Raw genomic sequence first — 9,097 nt, 5'->3', positions numbered from 1 at the left:
TGCAACTCCGTTAGAATCCTACAAATGTACCTGCAAGCTAGAAAATGGTGTATGAGTGGCTATATAGGGTTTTGCCTTAGTCAAACCCCTTATTTTGGTGATTTCCAACTCCATAAATAGCCAATAATGTTTGAAAATTTTATGTGCTGACAAGATCCTAAATGAGCTAAAATGCAAGAATTAGAGTTCTATCCTACGTTATGAGCATAAAACCCTAAGTGAATGTAAATTGAATGCAAATGCTTTAAATCACAAATGCAATTATATATCTTAAGCATGAATATAAATCTGAAAACAAGTGTTATGAGACTTGCATAAAAATATATCTTAATCATGAATATAAATCTGATAACAAGTGTTATGAAACTTGCAAAATGGCAGGAAATCTTCAAAATCAAAGATGCTGGTGAACAATCTAAAGTTGAAATTGTTGATGTCACTGAGAAAGATCCTGATGTCATCGAGCACGGTCCTGATGCTACCAAGCAAGACCCTACTGACACTATTCAAATTGATGAAGATGTCATGGATACAGAGGAATAGGAGCAGGAAATGATAGAAGGCACTACATATGCAAAACTTGTATCTAGTGAATCTGTTTTAGAACAAGTTCAGCCTTATCCACTGATCACTCAACCTGTCTCTACCAAAGCTCCTCAGGATATAGCACAAGGCACCGAAGGTCACAAATATACAACAGGAGAAGATACTACTCTAGACCAGACCTCTCAAGCACCTTCGAGCACCAAAAATGTAGCAGCTGAGACACCTAGTACCGAGACACCAAAAGACACCACAATAGCTACAAGAACCGACCAAAGTGTTGCCTTTACCGAGCAACCTACCGAGGGTCAACAAGCCTCTCAAGCTATTGTCTTGGTCCAACCGACCAAAGGTAAAGAGAAGAAGGTGAAAAAGCATAGTTTCAAAGTTGATTTATCTAAACCAATAATGTTGCCCAATGTGGATATATCAAAATTAAAGGGGCAAGCACTCATTGATTTTGGTGAACTATGCAAAGCAAAGGCTGAACAAGAAAAACAAATGGCCAGACAAAAGAAGAATAAAGTACTTCAGAAGGTGAAGACATTGCTATCCGATAAGCTACCTACAGCTACAGTGTCAACCGATGCAACCATCCACATTCAACTAGATGAACTCCTTAATCAAATAGAAACATTCGGAGTTGATGCATCTGAGTATTTGAGCAAGCTCAAAGACAAGGAGCTTACTGCAAAAATGATAGAAGAGGTACAGAAAGCTCTAGCTATTGGCAAAGTCAAACTTGTCAAATTCATTGCTGAGTTGTCCCCTCAACTCAAGCACATTCTTTATTTATTTCAGAAACTCTTTTCGTTTTCTATATTCATTAAAGATATCAAGAATAAAACTGATGCAATTGAGAAAGAGATCACCGATCTCTCAAATAAGTCGATTCTAGAGCCCAATTCAGTTCAGAATTTTTATACCAAGCTTCAACAGCTCATGGCTCAACAATTGGAACTAAGAAATGAAGAACACAAGATCAAGATGGATATAATGACACTCCAGACATTATTCCTTCCTCATCTTTCATCAGGTCAAGAACAGATTAACCGAGCCACACGCCTATCTACTACACAAGAGGGAAGCACTCTTGATGGCTTAATATCACTATTGACTGATATTCAAGCACAAAATTCTTTAATGGAAAGTGTCAAAGATGCACTCTCTGTTGCTCTCACCGACGCCCAGAAAAAGTATAAATCTATTTTTGACTAGTTACCACCCCCAGATGGAAATTAAGTTTTTGATGTTTGTCAAAAAGGGGGAGTGATACTATATTTGTGGAGTAATATAATATATTTGGGAGTAATACAGTTTTGGTGATACAGTTTTGATATAGTATTCAGAGTATTGAATACAGGGGGAGTATACCGAGCATAGTATGCAGAGTATCCAAGGACAGTAAGAAGAGCACACATGTAATGCCCATACCCTAGTTAGACTTGTAAAACCCGTTTGACCACGATTGACTTCCTATGTGGCATTCTTGAAAGGTAGGTTAACCATAGTGAAATGTGTAGTTTATATAATATAAATAACTGTGCATACTTATTATTGTGCTTTTGCATCGATTCTCGTGTAAATGTAATTGTTCCTAACCCTTGTGATAAATCTTGAGCTAACGCCTTCATTGAATATGTATATGTATATGCATCACTCTAATTATGATGAAAGTTAAATAGCATTAACATCTAAGTTTCCAATGTATGGATTTGATTATTAATAACTAACAATTGCATATGTGCGTATGAAATGATGATTTAATATGGGATTGCTTAGAAATGATGTTTAAATAATTCACAAAAAAAAATTATTAGGAATTTGGACAACAATTTATATGCAATATTATGACGATCTAATTGTGCTTGTGGTTGGATAATGCAGGATAGATGGTGTACATTATGAGGAGGAAAAGAAGATTACTCCAAATCAAATATCTTGTGAAGGTGTTAGAAGGATAACCTATTTTGCATAGAAATGGATGAAGGAATATATTTATCTTATTTAGAGTCAATTTTAAATGTGTTGAGATGGCATACAACCTTAGGTCATGTGGTGAGAGAGGAGATTTGAGTTTGAAAACCCTTTGGGTAAAGCCAAAACTCGAATGGGTCTTGGTGTGGGTTTCAAAAAGGTACCATGTGGTCCATTTTATGGGTTATGGTGCAAAAATAGACCCCTAGGGTCAATACCTTGGGGTTGGGGACCTTTAGAACATGTGATAGTGTCCTTTGGGTTTGATGTGACCCTTCAAAATCCCACTTGTTTGTAAGTGACGGGATTAGGGTTGAGACGGATATATGTCTCAGCAAGAAGCTAGAGAGGGCATTACCCACTTCTCCTTTTGGAGAACTTGGATTGAGAAGAAACTGTAGATGGAAGAAGAAGAAGAGGAAAGGTCCTTGAAGGAGAAGGAGATCATCTTGTTGGCCTAGAAGAAAGATAAGTTATTCTTCACCTTTGTTTGTTGATTTTAGCATAGATGATACTATGAGGACTGAAAATCATGGAAGACTTGAGTTGTGAGAATATTATAGGAAGGGAAGAAAAAAAAGGAGTGTTAAAGAAAGAATATGCTATACTAGGATACCTTCACCATAGATTTTCATGGTATATAAATGTTTATCTTGCTCGGGGGTATGGCTAGAGCCCATGAGGCTTCATGATGTCATTATGGTTGGGAGGAGAGCAAGCCTTGTTTTGTGTTTACCCATTGTCATGTATGATTGTGAGATCTTTCAAAGTGTCCAGTTAAAGAAAAGTTGTAGTGTAATGAAAGAGCAAGCCTTTAATTTGTTGTTAGACCATTGTTTCTCTCTAATAAAAATTATTAATTATTTTCAGAATTACAGTCCATTTTTATTAATTATTTTCAGAATTATAGTCCATGATAATATTGTGTAGAAATTTTACATTCAAGAGAGGAACGAACCTCATTGGATATTCTTCAAATGATCTTCTTTTAATGGAAAACTCATCAATCGGAAAGCATAGTTTAAGGAAATGTTAAGTAGAGGTATTATTCACAGGTGTATGAGAAAGCATTCATCAGTAACTATGCAATGGAAGAATAAGCCTTTCTCATTTCCATTGTTGATATAATTTTAATGAAACTCTTATTATTTTCTTCAATGACATACCTGTATGTTCAAATCTGGTAGGTTCGAAAATGAAATTTCAAGAGTTATTTCATTATGTGTAGCTGTAGATTTCGCTGCCTTGTTAAAGTAATCTGGGTGATTAAGCCTCCAAAACTGGGACCAAGGAAAGACGTAGTATAGTTGTATTCCTTTTTATGTCCGAAGGAGAGCTGTAAATTTATTTTTTTTCTTTTATTATTTATTTCATTACGTAATTTAAAAGTATGGTTCCATTTGTTAGTATACTGCTCACCACTTTTCAAAGCATCGCACTTGGAAGAGGCTTAGAATTTTGTGGCCTTTAGATTAATCCATTTCAGAATACCATTTGAGGGATTTAGGTTAAGTAAAAATGGGTGATCCATCTTAAGATAATATTTTATAAACCTTGCCACAGAAAGGATTGTGCATGCGAACATAAGTTGGGGTTTATATTTCCAAGGGAAAGAAATAGTGGAAGGAGATGTAGATATTATTATGGCTTGAAAACTGCACCATTCAAATAAAAATAAAAATAAATGTACAGGTCCATAGAGTTGTTCCTGCACACAAATTAGTAATACGTCTCCAGAAAATATTATTAATAACAAAACGTACTTCTGATCATTTAAATAAATGATAAAATATTCGCATTCATGCTCTTTATTTGATCATGGAAAACTCTTAAACATGGTTGATATGTAGGCAAAACAAGATTATAGAGAGAGAGATCGATCTCTTGTGTATTCTAATTCCTTTTGCAAACTTGCATGTTGGAAGAACCTTTATAAAATATGTAGCAGTGTGTCTGGAAATAATTACTAATCAACTCAGAACTAATCTAGAAGTGGCTACCTATTAAATGTTGACAATGTTACGATTCAAAAACAAAAGGAAAAAAAAATAATAATAAAAAAATAAATAGAAATATAAAGTTTTCATCTGTCTATTCTGACAACAGCCGCCCATCCCATTCCTGCGTGAAAGTGATTCAACATATGCCAGTAGCGTAGTGATTCCCACTATCCAGGTGTGGCTGCTCATGTACTGTTCTTGCACTGACAGCCTATAGTTATATATCTGTGACTATATCTGACAGCATATATATGTATAAAAAAAAAGAGAGACTGCCTTGTCTTCTCTACTTAATTTTTTAACCAGTAATGTGACATTTGGATTTGACATCTCCTTCTTCCTGTGACCTGCAAAATGTACATTAAGATTCACTAATTGGTAGATGAAGTTATGTTTTATCTTAATAATCCTTTCTACATTGAAGTGCATGTTTTGGTTGTTTTGGTCCTTTAGATAGAAAGAAAATTTAATTCTATTTTATAAGATAAATAATCAATAATAATAGAATTGTTTCTAAGTTGAAATTGTGATTTTAGTTTCACAAAATAGAATGAAAATATAAGCTATCTTATTTTATAAAATGATTGATGAATGTTAATTGAGTTAATTTAAAATATGATTTTAGCTTCACAAAATTAAAAATGAGATTGATTTCTATTTTATCTTTCCTATAAAATAGTTCAGATTTATGACAAAATCATTTCCATATTTCAATTGATTTTATGAAAAAACTTTCCTACTTTATTCCTTATTCCATAAAAGAGTTTAAAGAATGATAATGTTGAAAAGAAAATGAAATCTTTCTATTTTTTTTTAATATAAGATAACCTTGATTGAAAATGTATATATAGAAAGAGATGTAATCAAAATTTATATTATTAAATAATTTAGTAAATGACATGGAGTCACATCCATATTATTGGATGATTTTGCTCCATAAAAATAGAATGAAGATTATTTGCTTAAACTATTAATTAAGAAATGTTTTCATTATTAATTAGCTATTTATTTGCTTATTTTCAATCTAATTATCTTGGATAACAAGTTTAATATAATCCATTTATTTAGTATTTAATGCTACTTCTCTTAATTTTCATAATTGTAAAGGAGATTCCTTGAAATAGATAAGAATACAATAGAAAGTTAAATATTTGCTCTTCTCATAACTGAAAGTTTGATAATTGTGACATTTATCATTTATTTATAAATCAAGGGAACATAGGAGTAAATGGTCATTTTATTGTAATTTATTTTTATCATATCCATGTTCCATTTCTCTAGATTAGAAATATTTGGTTAAAATTTTGTATAATTGATAAATATAAGAAGAGGGTAATAGTTATAGCAATTATAAATGTTTAATAAATATTATATGAGCATTATATGGATATTCATTTTGGAGTATATAGAAACTTAGTCACTTATTTGTGTAACAGAAAAAGAGAAGAGAAAGAAAAGAAATTAATTATATAGATTGTATAATTAAGGAATATAAGGAAATATTTATTTAATAAAAAAAATTTAACTGTATTAATTGGTTTCTTTATTTAGCATTAGCAAAATGAGTTCTTGGGTGTCATTACCACTAATGTTATTGATAAAGTTATATTAATACAAATATTAGTAAAAATAAATTATGTAAATGAGGATATTAGTGGATCGATGCACTATTTTATTAGGGTCAATAATGATATTAATTATAATTTTAATATAAACATGTTTTTTGTAAAAGAAAGAGAAATTGGTTTGCATGTTGCTTAGCCAAAGTATGGGCTTTGCATGTTACCCCTACTCTCTTAAACTTGAGGTAGCAATAATATGAATAATTCCTAGTTAAAAAAGGAAATGATTAAGTATAATATAATTCCAAGTAATAATAAGTAAGAAAACACCCAAGTTGAGGTTGTGGCTAATATTAAAGGACAATTATTATTAGGTTATTAAACAACATCATTTTGAAGGCTAATGTTATTGATTGAATGAACTAGCCAATTTATTCTATTCCGTAGTATGGGTCTAGTGAGAATTACTAACCCTATGGTAGTACATTGTTAGGGATGCCATCTTGATAAGGGGCTGACAAAATGAAGGGACCTATAATAGAAAACGTTGATAGTAATTAATGCAAAGAAACATTAAGGGTACCAATACTAATTAAAATGAGTCGTCGATGATGTAACTAGAAATAAGATGACAAATATGTGTATCCTCCCTTATGCAAATATTATTACTTGTGTAGGAATAGTTTAACATGAAGAAGGTTGCTTATGTGTTATATCTATTTATATATATAATAATTAAAAAAAAAAAAGAAAAAAAAAAGGGTTGTGTTTTGCCTGATAAATTTTTGGGCATTACAACACAAGCACAGAGCACAAAACCGAGCATGCAAAATCTGAGTTATGTACAGTATAATGATAAGGGGAGTATATCTGAATATACTATTTCATTGACTATTGTATATACTGTCAAGTATAGTCATTTTGCAAAGTATATAGATTTTTGAGTTATGACTTTAAAAGTAGTTTTTGTCAAGCATCTCAACTAATGTCAAAAGGGGAGATTGTTACTACTTATCAAATTGCCATTAGTTTTTATATTCAAAGTTATACTATATACTCTACTCAGTTAACACTACCGAATCATGCAGTCGGTATACACAGAGAAGTCGGTATGCACAGTCTAGTCGGTTACAAAGGAAAGCAGTCATAGAACGTAGTATACACCGAGCTATCTATCGAGTATCTTTTTATGTCTACCGAGCAACAAAGATGACACACCAAGTTGATATACACCGAGTGAAACATGTTACCAGATACATTGAACTTGGACATGCATATGAAAACATGTTACAAGATCGAGGCACATCTAACCATTATTACATTAGAAATTGCACCAGAAGATTGTGTATGATTTTGAGATCAATCTAACCAATGAAATATTTTGTATAGTTATTCATTCGAGGAATCATGTTTGTAAGATCAAAGCAATGAATTAGATCACCGTCTTAAGAGATCTATTTATACAACATGAGTTAAAAGGTGTATGTATGAAAAAGAAGGCTGTTACAGAGACACATAGGTCACCGAGAAGGTTTTTAGAGAGCAGTCGAAGAATAGAGTAAACAGAAGGGTTTACCGAGTTACTATATGGGTTACCGAGGTATTCTATAAGAAAGGTAATCTATTCTGAGCACATAGAATCTGCTATAACATTTCAGATGTAAAGTTGCAGATATTTGTAATGATTTTATTGTAATACTGTGAAGTTGTAAGAGAAACCTTTAATAGGGTAAAAGACTCTAATCAAGTCTATAAATTGTAAAGCCTCTAACCAGGTGCAACTTTTAGATTAAATGTTGTAAAATCCTTTAGCAAGGTAGATCTAATAGATCTTGTTACTCCTAACAGGGTAAGCTATCAGAAATAGCTAATATGTAGCTCTAACCGAGCACTCTTTATTATTGTAGTAGTGAAGTTGTGGGTGCCATCCCCATCGCATTTTTTCTCTCTAACAAAGAGTTTTTGCGTAACCAAAATATATGTGTTATGGAGTGAATCATGTATGATTGTTATCTATTTGTTTTAACTTTATTTTATGTTACTACACTATTTTGTTTATGCATAACATTAAAGTTATTAATCAAGAAATGTTTTGGAGTACTGATTCACCCCTCCCCTCTCAGTACATTAGCTTTCCATATTGGGCCTAACAACCATACCAAACCCTAAGAGAGAGCTACAAGCCAATCAACAGTCAGTGATCTCTTATTATTCTTTGATATCTCCAAAGCTTCAATGGATGATGGAAATGGTTGACGAAGACTTGATAGATGCTTGATTTTCTGGTTGAAGACTCCACATAACCTATACTTTCACTTCATAAGAGGCTTCTTCAATTGTTTGTAGATGGATCCTTCAAATGAGGAAAGGAAAGGCTATATGTATGAAACCCTAAGTTTTTTCTTGATCATAGGTCGACCTAGAAATGATATAATTTCACACCAAGTCAGGTTTAAACATTATAATACCGGCAAAACATGATCCCAAAATTCAAGGAGAAAAAGTAGGGGCTGATGTGAATCACATCGGTTCGACCAAATTTTTTCCAAATTTTTAGGGATGCAAGGTATCGTGATTATAAGGCGATTCCCAGGTTGGTGTGACAATTTTGTAAACTAAGGAAGTTCACAAAATTGTGGTTTTAGCCATAATATGTGCGATAAAATCTCTCCTAATTATAAGGGAAGGCTCCCCCTTTTGATTACTACTCATTCTACTTAGAACACAAAATTAATCTATGATTCCTAATCTAAATTTGGGTGTTACATCATCTTATTCACTCTTTTAGAAATGATGTTGTTCTTCACTCTTTCTTTAGAAAAAAAGTTACAATCTGGAGCAGTATTGACTAATACAACTTTGAAGTTAATAAAAAATAACTTCAAGCATGCTAATGAACAATACAAATAAAGAGAAACAAAGTTTCCATAAAGGCGCAAAGTCCTCCATTGTTTCTATGGGACTAAAAAATAGTGTTCAAACATAGTCTTACAATCACTATAATCTTATCTACCT

This window comes from Cryptomeria japonica, chromosome 5 (genome assembly GCF_030272615.1).
Source record: "Cryptomeria japonica chromosome 5, Sugi_1.0, whole genome shotgun sequence".
In the NCBI taxonomy this organism is placed as follows: Eukaryota; Viridiplantae; Streptophyta; class Pinopsida; order Cupressales; family Cupressaceae; genus Cryptomeria; species Cryptomeria japonica.
The sequence above is the reverse complement of the archived record's forward strand: the minus strand, read 5'-3'. Positions refer to the sequence as shown.